We start from the raw sequence: 16024 nt of genomic DNA, 5'->3' as shown, positions 1-16024 counted from the left end.
TTCAGTGATCAGAAGCCCTCTAGCCACCTTGAAGAGCCTAGTTACACTACAGAAGAAAGGGTAGTAAAACATATTTCAAAAGATTATGGACCGTTTTGCAGAAAGAAATTGTTCCTGGCCCAAATATATAATAATGATGAGTCAATTCTTCCAGCATTTGAAATCCTTTTTATTTTTTGAGAAAATATTTTATTGTTTTAGTAACCACTAGAGCACTATCCTGAAACCAAGGGATTTGTTTAACACTTTTAGACATCCAGAAGAAGCATGAAGATGTTAAAAGTGTTCAGTGAGGGGATCCTGGCCCCAAAAATCTGGCCTTGGGTCTAAGGTTTGAACTCTGAAGGTGTTAAGCATGAAACAAACCAGCCTGATAAATGGTAAAACAGGCAGCTTGAGTTATGAAGACAGCCGGGTCTTGAAAAGTTTGTAGAACCAAGAATAGGCAAAGGAGTCAAGGGATATTGTCTACAGAAGGAGCAAGCCATCAAATGAGGAAGACAATCATAGACCAGTGCGTTAAAAATGGTAGCCCTGGAGACCAAATGGGAAAGGATTCATGTGTCATCTCTGCAGAATCAGACGGACTCTGACAAGGGGAAGATAGATGTCTTAAACTTTTATTCATCCATAGATATGAGTTTTGCTTCCATCTTCTAAGCCAGCAATGTAGCCTGCTCTCTAGATAGACTATTTTACCTATATCGATTACAGTAGTAAGCTGCCTTTTCAGCATGTTTTATGAATCTTATTTCTGCCATAGCTGTCCAGGATCACTAGAATCTGAAAGTACTACTGTACTGTTAGACTCTGCAAGGTATGTGACCCATGACAAGTTCCTTCCCTTTTTGTCATCTATCAAATGGAGGTCATGACAGGTACTGTGCTCAACATGTAATAAATGCTTGATAAATATTTTTGAATGGATACTTTCATAAGTGATTTTATGAAACCCTATATGTAAAGTGAATAGCACAATGTCTTGTGCTTACTAAGTGGTCAAAAATGATAGCTGTTAGGGTTAATATTTTAAATATCATAATGTAGTAAGATAAATGGCATTATGACAACAGAAAACTGCCTCATTAGGCAGTTTTTAAAATTATAAAAAGATGAAGCAATATTTATGTACGTATGAAAGTAGAAAGGAAGAAGTTATATCAACATCTGATTTTGCATCCAAAATAGGCCCTTCTTCCTTCTGTAATTTATATAGACCTGACTGTAGGCACATAGTCTTCTCTAACTCTCCCGTAGATAGGGGAAACTTGCAGCTCAAAGGAAACTAGGAAATGGCTAATCAGGTATATTATCCTTCATATTGCCCAAGAAGAAATGGACAACCGAAGATACTGAATAATGGTCCTCATGTTACACGGCCAGTTAGAGTTTTCTTCTAAATAAGTCCAGTGCACCTTACCACTGCTCTCTAAGCTTGCATAGTTGATAACATCTTTCAGCTTTCAAATATTCCAGTCCAATGAAACTGCCGTTAATTCAGTGGTCTTAAAATCAACTGAAAATATCTCTGGCCTATCCTTTGATGATGCATGCAGCATTTTCAAAGTGATGCTTCTCCTTGATTATGTTTCTGGAGATTATTTTGGACATATAAATCCATTCTCTCAAAGAGAGGGAGATTGCATTGTGCATTTGACTGACAAGAAGTGATTTTAAATTGTTTCATAACAAGCAGTTTAAAAGGAGTATTTTGAATGCAAAGGCTTTTCAATAAGGGTTCAGTGGTATATGAATGAAAAGAGAAGCCGTGAATAGATTACATATAGGATAAAGAAAAATCAGGTATGAAAAATATACCTGATGTCCTTGAAAGAATGATCTTATTTTAAAAATATTCACTATTTTGCTGATATTTTTAATATGAGAGTCACTCAACTATCTGTCATGTTACTGGTCTACATAAACAACTCCAAGGGGCACCTTGTTAATATTTTTACTGTTGTCTCTCTTACCAACCCCCACCACCAATCCTGTAGTATATATTTTCCCTGGATTTCTTAAGAAAATGCAGTACAGTTCAATGACTAGAGTCTTATATGTAATAAAAAAAAAAAAAAAAAACAAAGATTCTAGATTGAGATAATCTGTGTTTGTGCCCCAGAATCTCCATTTTTTCTTTTCTCTTTTTTTTTTATTGAGATGTAATTGACATATAACATTGTTAGTTTCAGGTGTACAGTATAATGATTTGGTATTTGTGTATATTGCAAAATGATCACCACAATAAGTTGCTATTAACTAAGTCCGAAAGTGAAAAGTAAAACAGAAGTGGGGGAAAAATGAATTAATTTGGAAACATTTTCTACTGGAAGAGCTTTGGGACATTAGGGTGACATATAAAATGGAAAACTTAAAATTATGAGTGCAACATAAATTTGTGACCACTAAAATCACTGAACAAAGGGAATCCATGATTAGACTTCCATTTTAATTCCTGTATACTTGGGAGAGACTAAACTGGCAGCAGAATTCAGGAGGCAAAGTGATGGTTGGCATCATCCAGATGACTGATGCAAATGGCTTCAGTGTGGTAGTGGAAGTGGAGATGGAGATGAAGAGAAAAATTAGGAGTTATTAAGATGTCAATATTAAGGTAAAGTTTTACACATTAAGATGTTACAGTCACCATTTCACTAACAAAGGTGAACAAAAGAACGCTGAATGGCCTGTCTCCAAATTGCTACTTTAGAAACCTGGGCAGGGATGGTACTATAGAAGAAAGCAAAATAGGAGAGGGAGAATCAACTAGTCAGAATATTTAGTTACACGTACAGAAATCTCCCTTCAAATTAGCTTACAGACATAAACAAGATAATGCATTGGAAATGTACTGAAGTCTTTCATGAAACCAAAGGAAAAGCTATGGGAAACATGGAAGCTCGAGATACTTCAAAGATTAGATCTGGGGATTCAGACACTTGTCTCAACTTGATTCCTGCTGTATTTGTTCCTACTGAACATTTTTTTTTTTTAATGTGATTAAAAACATAGCTCCTGGCATCTCAGGTGCAAATATATCTCCTTCAATGATTCAAAGGGCAAGGAATTTTCCTTTCCCAGTTTCTGGTTGAACCAGCCTTGCTTACATGCCTGCTCTTTGAACACATTTCTGGAACTAAAGATAATTACAAATAATGCTGCATGGGTTGAATGGCCACACCTCTAGTGGGGATGAAGGGTGTGTGGTACAGAGTGAGTGAGTACTGGGCAGACAAAGCAAAGATTGTCAACTGCAAGGTTTGTGAAATAGAATCATGAATTCTGATTGAGAAATACTGAAACTGAAGTAATAGTGAGATAATTGAATAGAATTGTCTAGTGATAGTGGAAAGAGGAAGTAAATGCTAGCCTTGCACTCAGGGAAAAAAATGGCTTAAGATAGAGTCCCCTGAATGCACCAGTAACATCCTTGATGATTTCTGTGTAGTGGACAACCTGACAAAACTGTGCCTTAAGAACGTGGATCCCTCTGTTAGGTGTTAGAAGGGTTATATGAGGCAGTGAGTTAATGAGGCAGTGAAGAATTAGGAGGCTGTCCATGGTGCTTTTAGCAGGCAGTATGCTGATCTAGCAAATTCATATCTTCATATCTTCATATCTTCAAAGCATATCATCAAGAGTCCTTTCCCCAAATGGAAAGGCACATGCAGGTCACCTCTGAAATCTGCTTGCAAGAAACCTCTATTGTTTCCACATCACATGAAACCAGGAATAGCAGACCTGTTGTTTGTGAAGGTGTTCTAAAGGAGTGTATAAAGTGCTAAATTTTGCTTGAAATTTGACGAGTTTATTTTCTTCCACTTTCATTTTCAAGACCCTCAATTCATCATTTTTGACAGGTGTCTTTTACTCTTTATTTTACCCCCATTTAAAAAAAAAATAAGCCCTAGGCTGGGGTTGTAAATTCATTGTCTGTTTCACACTTTGCTAGGAATGTTATTTCTACACAACTGCTACTCTCTCAATAGTGTCTTCTTAAAGGCATCATTTGAACACTGTGTTCTGACACAGTGGAATTTCTAGCTCCATCACTGACCTCTTTCATATGGCAGTACTGAACAGGAGGACTTGTCAACTAACTCTTTCTCTCCAGTGTGGATCAAGTGTCAATTTTTCTTATAGATGTTCTGTGAGAAACATCCCACAAATATGTGAGAAGATTGACTTGCCCTGTGTGAAAATCCTTCTTATACTATTTCAGCCTGCTAACCAAAATCTAGCCAGCTTCCCATCATAGACAAGTATCTTGGTACTCAGTACACAAGGAAAAATTACCATAGTAATATTTTTCTGCACTTCTATATTTTCCATATATCAGTCTGCTGGAAGACTCTGGAGACCAGCACACACTAGTTCATCTTGAAAACGCAGAATATAGTTTGAAATTTAAGGAAAGACTCTTGCGTCAAAATAACAGAACAACAACAACAAAAGGAATGTAGGAAGGAGAGAGATAGTCACAAGCAAAGAATTACTCAGACCTAAGGAAAGAGGTAAAAAATGAGACCCACACTTTAAAAGAGATATGGGAAATTCAGAGTGAGCCCAGAATTTTTAAGCCTTTTACAAAAGTGGAGTTATAGAGTATAGCAAACCAAAATCACAATAAATTAAATAGTGATACAATTCTAAAACTGAAATCTCTATGAAATGAATGGTACTAATTAGATTTCCTACACTATTGTCTTTCCAAATATTGATGTTTTTTATTCAGTATTCATGGATTCATTTTATAGGCTTCATGTGGTTGAAGCAAAATCTCCTGAGATGTGATGTTCAAATAATTGTAATAACATTCTAAAGCAAGGAAAGGAAATGGTGATAGTTTCCGAAGCACCATTATTGGAAAACAACTGACTTCTTTCTAGGCATGCAAGATATGAAAAACCCAACAGTAATTTTCCTAAATGCTGACTGCAATCTAAAAACTAAAAGTTATTTTACTAAAATGATACATATTCTTATTTCTTTGCAGACCTAAATATTCAAACCAATAGTTACTACCACATTTATAATTAACTTGAAAGTAATAAAAATGTATACTTATATAAAGGAGATACCATTTTATGACAGAAGAGTTAATCTAGAGCATCCAGGTATTACATGACTCTCTTTAATCACAATAAAAAAATAAAATAAATCAATAAATCATGTTGTCATTTCTAATCATATTAATTATATGAGTAACAAAAAATCTTCTTTAAATTCGGAGAAAGTTCATTTTTTCTTACATCTTAATTTATATTATGTTAAATTTTGTTCTTTACTAAGTTCTTGTTTGAAAGTGTATTAGTTTACTTAAATTGAAGAGAACTTTTTGGTGTTAGATTTTTACCCAAAGAGAAAAGATTTAAAGAGGATAGTGCAGGATATACCAATGTCAAAATTATCTGATTTGAAAGAGCTCTGGAATTTAAAAAAAATTATAATAAAACTTTTAGTGTTTGAACATTGATGTTTCAAGATAAATTTATTTTTTATTGAAGTATAGTTGACTTACAATGTTGTGTTAGTTTCAAGTGTACAGCAAAGTGAATCAGTTTATATATATACATACTTTTATATATATATAAATATATATACTCTTTCAGATTCTTTTCCCTTATAGATTATTACAAGATATTGAGTATAGTTCCCAGTGCTATACAGTAGGTCCTTGCTGTTTATCTATTTTATATATAGTAGTGTGTATATGTATAATCTCAAATTCCTAATTTATCCCTCCCCACTGTTTCTCCTTTGGTAACCATAAGTTTGTTTTCTATGTCTGTGAGTCTATTTCTGTTTTGTAAATAAGTTCATTTGTATCATTTTTTTAGATTCCACATATAAATGATATCATATGATATTTGGCTTTATCTGGCTTACTTCACTTAGTATGATAATCTCTAGGTCCATCCATATTGCTGCAAATGGCATTATTTTATTGTTTTTTATGGCCGAGTAATATTTCATTGTATATTTATACCACATCTCCTTTATCCATTCATTTGTCAATGGACATTTAGGTTACTTCCATGTCTTGTCTATGGTAAAGAGTGCTGCTCTGAACATTGGCGTGCAGGTATCTTTTCAAATTACAGTTTTCTCCAGGTATATGCCCAAGTGGGGATCACTGGATCATATGGTAACTCTAGTTTTAGTTTTTTAAGGAACTTCTATACTGTTCTTCATAGTGGCTGCACCAATTTGCATTCCCACCAACAGTGTAGGAGGATTCCTTTTTCTCCACACCCTCTCCAGCATTTATTATTTGTAGACTTTTTGATGATGTCCATTCTGACCAGTTTAAGGTGATACCTCATTGTAGTTTTGATTTGTATTTCCCTAATCATTAGCGATGTTGAGCATGTTTTCATGTGCCTGTTGGCCATCTGTAAATCTTTGGAGAAAAGTCTTTCTAGATTTTTCTGCCCATTTTTTGGATTGGGTTGTTTGTTTTTTTGACATTGAGCTCTATAAGCTGTTTGTATATTTTGGAAATTAATCCCTTGTCACTAGCATAGTTTCTCCCATTCTGTAGGTTGTCTTTTTGTTTTGTTTATGTTTTCCTTTGCTGCACAAAGCTTTTAAGTTTAATGAGGTCCCATTTTTTAAATTTTTGCTTTTATTTCCATTACTCTAGGAGACAAATCCAAAATATTGCTGTGATTTATGTCAAAGAGTGTTCCGCCTATGTTTCCCTCTAAGAGTTTTATGGTATCTGGTCTTACATTAATCCATTTTGAATTTATTTTTGTATATGGTGTTAGACAATATTCTAGTTTAATTCTTTTACATGTAGCTGTCCAGTTTTCCCAGCACCACTTATTGAAGAAACCATCTTTTCTCCATCTGTATATTCTTGCCTTCTTTGACGTAGACTAATTGACCATAAGTGTGTGGGTTTATTTCTGGGCTTTCTATCCTGTTCCATTGATCGGTATGTCTGGTTTTGTGCCAGTACCATACTATTTTGATTACTGTATCTTTGTAGTATAGTCTGAAGACAGGGAGCCTGATTCCTCCCACTCTGTTTTTCTTTCTCAAGATTGCTTTGGCTATTCAGGGTCTTGTGTGTTTCCATAAAAATTAAAAATTTTTTTGTTCTAGTTCTGTGAAAAATGCCATTGGTAATTTAATAGGGATTGCATTGAATCTGTTGATTACTTTGGGTAGTATGGTCATTTTAACAATATTGATTCTTCCAATCCAAGACCACAGTATATCTTTTCATCCATTTGTGATGTCTTCAGTTTCTTTCATCAGTGTCTTATAGTTTTCCAAATACAGGTCTTTTGCCTCCTTAGGTAGGTTTATTCCTGGGTATTTTATTCTTTTTGATGCAAGATAAATTAATTTTAAGTGTGCAAAATTTTTTTTAAATTGTAGGAAATTATCATCACACATTAAATTTGCAAAGCACTTTAGGCTTTTCAAAGGAATGAGGAATGTTTTTCATTGTACTCAGGAACATAGTTATTTAGAAATGTTCTTAGATTATGCAAGAGTTAACATTTTTCAGGTGAGGAAATAGCTTGTATTGGTTAGCTGACAAACCAAAGATGCTGACAAGTTCTGCAACTCTGAATTAGCATTTCCTTCTACTGTATGTTTATATATAGCTCTTGGTTTCTTTTAAGATTTTTTAAGTTTGATCTGAATTATATTACTACTAAAGATACAATGTACTCTTTGTTATTCCTGAACATTCTCATTTTCAAAAAAATTGCAAAATATTTCCTGTCTCAAAAATGTGATCAAAAAAAAATTAAAAATTAAAAAATTTTTAAAATAAATAAATAAATAAATGTGATCAATTCCCTCTATTGTCTTCCACCATAATCTGTGCTTTACTTTGTGGCCACATTCAAACTGGATAATGATTAGTTATTTACACAATATCTCTCTTGCTAAAAAGCGAGATATAAAAGACTGCAGCAAAATCCCCACCAAAATCATGGGATATGTGAAAAACAGGAAAATGTCATGTATACTTAAAAAATATCAGCCAATAATAATCAAACCCAAGATGCCCTTGATATTATAACCATAGACATGGATTTAAAAACAGGTATTATAAATATAGTCATAAACTTAAAAAAATAAGCATAATGAGTTAATGGATAGGGAATTTCAGCATAGAAATAGAAACCATAAAGAGAGCAAATGAAAAATCTAGAACTGGGAGGTACAACAACTGAAGAGTAAATCACTAGATAAGGATTAATGGAAGATAGAAGACAGAAGAAATTCAGTATACTTGAAGATAGACCCATAGAAAATTATAAATCTGAGGAAAACAAAGAGAAAAAAACTAAACAATGAACATAATCTCAGAAACATGGAGCATGATATCAAGTAAATTAACATAAATACAATCAGAGTCTCAGAAGGAGACAGGAAAAAGAATAAGGAAGAAAAAAATAGGAAAAATAAAGGCCCTAAATTTTCTGAATTTCGAGAAGGAAATCAACTTCCAGATGCAGAAACCTAGGTGATACCCAAGCAGGAGAAAGAGAGAAAGAAAAAAACCACACTCAGGCACATCATATACAAATCATGGCTTTGATGGGCTATTGTAATTGATATCTAGGTAAGGTCATTATAGAACTGCAAGACAATAGAATGGTACTTAAAAATCTGTTATTGACCCAATGTAAAGGTAACATAACTTCAGTGGTAGAATCTGAAAATAAATGTATCAAGAAGAAAGATGAGTTTTACATTTGATAGTGTATATATGTCCATGCCACTCTCTCACTTTGTCCCAGCTTACCCTTTCTCCTCCCGTGTCCTCAAGTCCGTTCTCTAGTAGGTCTGTGTCTTTATTCCCGTCCTGCCCCTAGGTTCTTCATGACCTTTTCTTTTTTTTTTTTTAGTTTCCATATATATGTGTTAGCATATGGTATTTGTTTTTCTCTTTCTGACTTACTTCACTCTGTATGATGGACCCTAGGTCCATCCACCTCACTACAAATAACTCAATTTCGTTTCTTTTTATGGCTGAGTAATATTCCATTGTATATATGTGCCACATCTTCTTTATCCATTCATCTGTCAATGGACATTTAGGTTGCTTCCATGTCCTGGCTATTGTAAATAGAGCTGCAATGAACACTGTGGTACATGTCTCTTTTTGAATTCTGGTTTTCTCAGGGTATATAACAGTAGTGGGATTGCTGGGTCATATGGTAGTTCTATTTTTACTTTTTTAAGGAACCTCCATACTGTTCTCCATAGTGGTTGTATTAATTTACATTCCCACCAACAGTGCAGGAGGGTCCCTTTTCACCACACCCTTTCCAGCATTTTTTTTTTTTGTACTCAGGTGATTTTTTTTTTTTAACATCTTTATTGGAGTATAATTTCTTTACAATGGTATGTTAGTTTCTGCTTTATAACAAAGTAAATCAGCTATACATATACATATATCCCCATATCTCCTCCCTCTTGCATCACCCTCCCTCCCACCCTCCCTATCCCACCCCTCTAGGTGGTCACAAAGCACCGAGATGATCTCCCTGTGCTATGCAGCTGCTTCCCACTAGCTATCGGTTTTACATTTGGTAGTGTATATATGTACATACCACTCTCTCACTTCGTCCCAGCTTACCCTTTGCCCTCCCCGTGTCCTCAAGTCCATTCTCTAGTAGGTCTGCGTCTTTATTCCCGTCCTGCCCCTAGGTTCTTCATGACCATTTTTTTTTTTTTTTAGAGTCCATATATATGTGTTAGCGTATGGTATTTGTTTTTCTCTTTCTGACTTACTTCACTCTGTATGACAGACTCTAGGTCCATCCACCTCACTACAAATAGCTAGTGGGACGCAGCCGCATAGCACAGGGAGATCAGCTCAGTGCTTTGTGACCACCTAGAGGGGTGGGATAAGGAGGGTGGGAGGGAGGGAGACGCAAGAGGGAAGAGATATGGGGATATATGTATACGTATAGCTGATTCACTTTGTTATAAAGCAGAAACTAACACACCAATGTAAAGCAATTATACTCCAATAAAGATGTTAAAAAAAAAGAGAGATGAGGACATATCAGACATCACTATTTTAAGAAGAAAGAAATGTTAACACAGGGAATTAAGCCCTTAAAAATCACTCCAAGGCTTGGAGGAGTAGACACAAGGAAAACCCAGTGGATGTCACAAAGCATCAGAAGAGTTAACATATAGTGGGAACAGTCTTCTGAGGTCAGATCTAAAGAGAATCGGGTTATACAATAAATACGTTTAACAAAGTTAGTCAACTGTTCCCTATGGTAGGAAGCTAGTTCACTTTAGAACAAATTATGCCATTCTCACTACTGTGATGGAAAAATAAATTCAAGTTCATTAATCAGTATGTTAACTGCTACCCATAAAAAGAACATGCTGATCTGGGAGTCAATATAGTGTTAGGTTACAGTACAGGTTTTGGTTACAGACATAGATTTAAACCTCTGCAATATCACTTTCCAGCCCAGTGATGTGGTACAACAAAATCATCATAACACTATAGAAAATAATAATCATTTCTTGAGTAAGGCACTGTTCTAAGTATTTATGTATATTAGTTTATTTCGTTTTGTCAGGGAAGGGGAAGTTCCCCACTGTATCAATCTTGTGGTTAGACTGATAATTAAATTGATACAAAACAGATTAACATTAGGAAAAAAAGTTTATACGAAGTTCTCATGGAAATAGGCCTAAGAAGTGGCCAAAGCTGGCAGCTTTTACATTTTTTAGACAAAGAAACAATAAATTTGAGAGGAATTGACAAGACAAAGAAACTTATGTTTGGGTGCTTAGTTAGTAAGGAATTTAAGCAAAGTTTGGGCTTGGGTAGTAAATTAATATAGAAGTAACAAGGTTTGTTTATACAGGCCTCTCAGCCCTGACTTCCCTCTCTCTGGTGATGTCTTTCTACCTCCCAATACAGGAAGAGCGCCTTTCACATGGGAGATTTATTTCCTGCATTCAGGGAGATAGAGAGGAGAGTCAAAATGTCCCTCTTGCATCAGCCATTTCTTAAGTAATTTTAATCCAAAATAATCAATATGTATTGAAGCATATTTTGAGGTGGCTGCCCTTGGCCCCATTAGTTCTCATAAAAACCCTATGAGATTTTATTTTGTTCTCAGAGTATTCTTGTTATTTCCATTTTGCTGTTGAGAAACAGATACAAATTAAAATTAATTCTGTTAAATGTAGGGCCCTTTATCCATCATTTCTTTTTTTTTTTTTTTAATTTATTTTTATATTTTATTTTTGACTGTGTTGGGTCTTTGTTTCTGTGCGAGGGCTTTCTCAAGCGGGGGCCACTCTTCATCGCGGTGCGCAGGCCTCTCACTATCGCGGCCTCTCTTGTTGCGGAGCACAGGCTCCAGATGCGCAGGCTCAGTAGTTGTGGCTCACGGGCCCAGTTGCTCCACGGCATGTGGGATCTTCCCAGACCAGGGCTGGAACCCATGTCCCCTGCATTGGCAGGCAGATTCTCAACCACTGCGCCACCAGGGAAGCCCTATCCATCATTTCTACAACAAGGTTGATATTAGGGAAACATGAGGTGTTACCACCAATGCACCAATATTACTACCACCATCCTACCTATGTCCTTTAATAATATTCCTCTTACTACTATTTTTGCTCTAACTGTAACAACTACTACAGCAATCACTATGCTTACCATGTGCTAGGCACTGTGACACACACTTTTATAATTTCAATCATTTAGTCTTTATAAAAACTCAATACATAAGTTCTATTGTTATTCTCATAATTGAAGACCTGACTTTGTAACTTCTCAATGTTTTGCAGATAATAAGTTCTAGAGTCAAGGTTAAACCTAGGTATAAATTCACCTAGGATCTTATTAATGACAGGTATCTGTGGTGATTATAATGATGATAATGAAGATGATGATGAAGATTCTGACAATTCTTTAGTCATGCCAGAATTTTCCTACAACAATCACTTACCATAAAGTCAGGAATCTAACAATCTCACCCATCCAGTATGGAATTAATAGTTGAGACATTAATTTTAAAAAGTAATGAAATCCATGCCATAACTTTTTAAAAAAATATTAACAGATTTTTATTAATTATGTGAGCAATCAGAGATTATGGTATATGTATCAGAAGGACATACTATAGATGGGGTTGTCAGAAGAGGAGGTAACTTTTGGATTGAGATCTGGAAAATAAGGTGGAATCAGTTATGCAAATAGTTGAGGAGAGGGATGTTCCACAACTAGGGTACAGCAGATGCAAAGTACTTACAAAGTCACAGACACTTGGCATGTTCTTGAAAGTGTAGAAGGCTTATGAAATAAAAGCGTAAGGGAAAAGAGGAAAAAGGGCATTAGGTAAGATGGCAAAGTTCTGCAGAGATCAAATTGCTCAGGCTATGATAATGAGCAGATTTTATTCTAAGTCATTCCATAACTTTTATTTTTTTCTTTTAACGTCTTTATTGGGGTATAATTGCTTTTCAATGGTGTGTTAGTTTCTGCTTTATAACAAAGTGAATCAGCTATACATATAGATATATCCCCATATCTCCTCCCTCTTGCGTCTCCCTCCCACCCTCCCTATCCTACATAACTTTTAAACACTATTATCAAACTGTATTCAATGCTTATTTACTACATATTATTCTAACAAACTGAACTATAACATTTCCCTATACACATAATGGATTAAATTGGTACTTTGTTGTAAGCATTTGTATTGGAGCAATTATCCTAAGAGCAACAGAAAAAGAAGATGACAACCTCACAGAAATAAAAATATGTAGTTGCCAAAATTTATGAAACATCACAATGTATAAAGCAAATATCTTCAATTAATTCAACCATCAATGAGGTCATCACAATAAACCAATGAACATGCATAGTGTCCATGGTGAGTTTTCCCAGTCTAAAATATGTTTTGAACACATTTTTTAAGAATAAGGTTCACGTACAACACTCAAAGATTTATCTTTCAATTGGTTATGTTAACATTAAATCTTAACACAGTTTTAACACAGACAGAATGCTATATTGGGCAAAGAGTGAAAAACTGAGTCTCGGGCTATACTTGCATCTTTGCCAACAACTATTACTATAACTTTGGCCAAAAATACTTTAACAATCTTGGGCCTAGATTAAACTCGCTTTGAAGTGTCTTCTATCTCTTATATTTTATATTTCTATTGTACTTTTAGAAAATATGTTGAGATAGGAGACTTTATTTAAAGCTTGTTAGATAAATCAGGAATCCATGTCATGGACAGTAAGATAATGGGTATACTCTAATGCATTACTATTGTGGATACAATAAAATAACCCCATGTATTTCGAGTTATTCATCCATAAAAATTTACAGATACAGGAAATAACAGTTTACTAATCACCCCAGAAGAAGGGGTTAAAAATACATTTCTTCAACCTTAATTGTCTTGTAACATTATGTTTTAATGTCAAGGTTATTATGATTATCCACCTATTTATTTACTTATTTATCTGCTGTTTTCTTTGTAAATATAGGCCTGTTGTATAGCCTCCATACTCATTTATAGAAAAGATTAAAACTATAAATCATCACAACTCATAAGCTGCCTACTTGGAGCTGAACAGCCAGCACAGCACCACAACTGATGGAGATTTATGATTCTCAAGCAGCTCCTCTAACCCAACTTCATGAAGATAAAGGGAAAGGAAAGCTATCCAATTAATTTGGTGTGCATAGATGACACTTATGTAAAGAGATGGGATCTGCTACGAGGAAAAAACCTCTAGGAACACAAGGAGGGTACATGAGGAGACTGTATATTGACCCTTGTCTCTTCTACATGTTGAAATCCCAGCTATGTATGAGGCCTAATTGAAGACACCTGCTTTTTGGAGCTTTATCCAGCCAATGATGATTTTCTACTCTTCTAATCTCTAGTAGGTCTTATGCCTTATACCACGTTCAGGTATATATAACTGCTGTTGCAGTCAAATCATATCTTATTTGATGCATAAATAAAATTTCAAGGTTTTTAGTAAGAATTATGGTTTTTTATTTGTATAGCACACACTATCTTGTTGTTTCTCCATTTTCTAGTCTTGATGAGTCTTGCAGAGATGAGATGACTGTTAGAAATAAGTCACTCAGTTATTTTCTATTGCCTAGAAAAGTGATTTGTAAAATTTTCCTCATGTAGAAAATTTTTCTCTGAAAGAATCCCTTAGAAAACACCCATTATATGAAGTAGATAAAATTATACTAAGATAAATAAACTTGAAATTTTAAAACACTCAATACCTACAATTTGTATTCATGCAATTTGTAAAGAGACTTAGATAACAGAGACAGTCTCCATCAGCAGTTGATCAGAGCTTCTTTAGTTTATGTGAAACAAAGAATTTAGCTCAAGGCAGAGAAGAAAAAAAAAGAAATAAGTTGATTTAAGTTGAAAAAGAAATAACAAGCTAGTGTTAAGTCATAAAATAGGCATAAATTATGAACTATACTATTTACCACATTTGTTACATTTATTACCAAGCATATCTTGTGCTTACATATGTGCTTATACAAATATATATATATATATATTTTTTTAATGTCAGGGTAGAAAATAGATGTTCAGTTTCATAACAACTTGAAAACAGAAGAATTCTTATCATTTTATGATAGATATTGAGAGAGAAAATACAAGGCCTGTTAATTATTATAGAGTAAATTTTTTATAATTTAAGAATTTTGCTTCAACTTGATCAACCAGCTTTGTCTGTCCTACTGGGTTGTAAATATTCTGCAGTTTTCAACGTTGTTAACAACAGGGAACAGATGTATAACAAAGTATTTGAATAAACAAAATATATCTAAGGTCATTGATATTGTAGATGGGATTAGATATTTTAGAGAAAAATTTATGACATCGGTTATCCTGATTAAAAAAAAAAAAAGATGGCAAAATAACCTGCTTATTATTTCTAAAGGTGCATGAAATTGGCTTCCCTGTTGAAAGTGACATTTAAAAGTTGTCAGATTTTAGTAAAGACGTGATTAGGAAAACAAATGTTCTATCCCAGGCCAGAGTAAGAGAATGCCACAGACTCCTACTGTAAATGGTATGCTTTCTCAGGTGTAAAAATGAAGTATGAGGTAAACTTCCATGGAAGAATCTTGGCATAATATGATATAAAATGTGGCACTGTAAAATGTTAATCCATAGTACAGAGTTTGTCTCATGTCATAGTCACAATATTGTTCAATAGTGTCTCCTGATATAATGTAATATGTACAAACAATCATCTATGTGGCATTCTTGCCAAAATATTTATCCTGAATCTATTCAGAAGTAAACATCAGACAGAGCCAGAATGTGCCAAGATAACTAATATGACTTCATTAGAACTTAGAGACATAATAGCTAAACACAAATGGGTAAACACTAATTAGGTTCTATCGATAGATTTTTTTTTTTAAGGCTATAGAAGACACCTTTGAGAGAATTGGCAAAAAGTGAAGGTTTCAAAAATGGATTGCACTTAGATAATATTATCAAATTGTTAATTTTCTTATGTCTGATTATGATATTGTGGCTATGCAGGAGAATGCCTTTACTGTTAGAAGGTGAGTTTTGAAGTATTTAGTGATGAAGTGTTATGAAATTTGAAATTTTGAATGGTTCTGAGGGAAAAATGAGAGAGAGAGAATGAGAGAAAGAGGGGAAAGGGGAGGGAGGAAAGAATGAATAAGGAAAGGATGGATAGGGAAGGGAGACACGTGGCAATATGGAATTATGTTCATTGGTAAACCTAAGTAAAGGTAAAGAATAGATTGATGTTCATTTAACTTTTCTTTCTAATTTTACTAGGTTTGAAAAATTTGCCAAATAATAGTCGAGGAAAATAACAAAATGAGACATTAAAATTTTTCCCCTTAGTTTTCTCTATCCCTAGTAAAAGGTGGGGTAAATGTGGTGTGAAAATTTATGAAATTATTGTTTCACTAATCAAAAAGGAGTGATTATTTTGTTTATAAGTGAATTTCTCAGT

Source organism: Eubalaena glacialis, chromosome 10 (assembly GCF_028564815.1).
Source record: "Eubalaena glacialis isolate mEubGla1 chromosome 10, mEubGla1.1.hap2.+ XY, whole genome shotgun sequence".
Classification (NCBI taxonomy): domain Eukaryota; kingdom Metazoa; phylum Chordata; class Mammalia; order Artiodactyla; family Balaenidae; genus Eubalaena; species Eubalaena glacialis.
Note: the sequence above shows the minus strand (reverse complement) of the source record.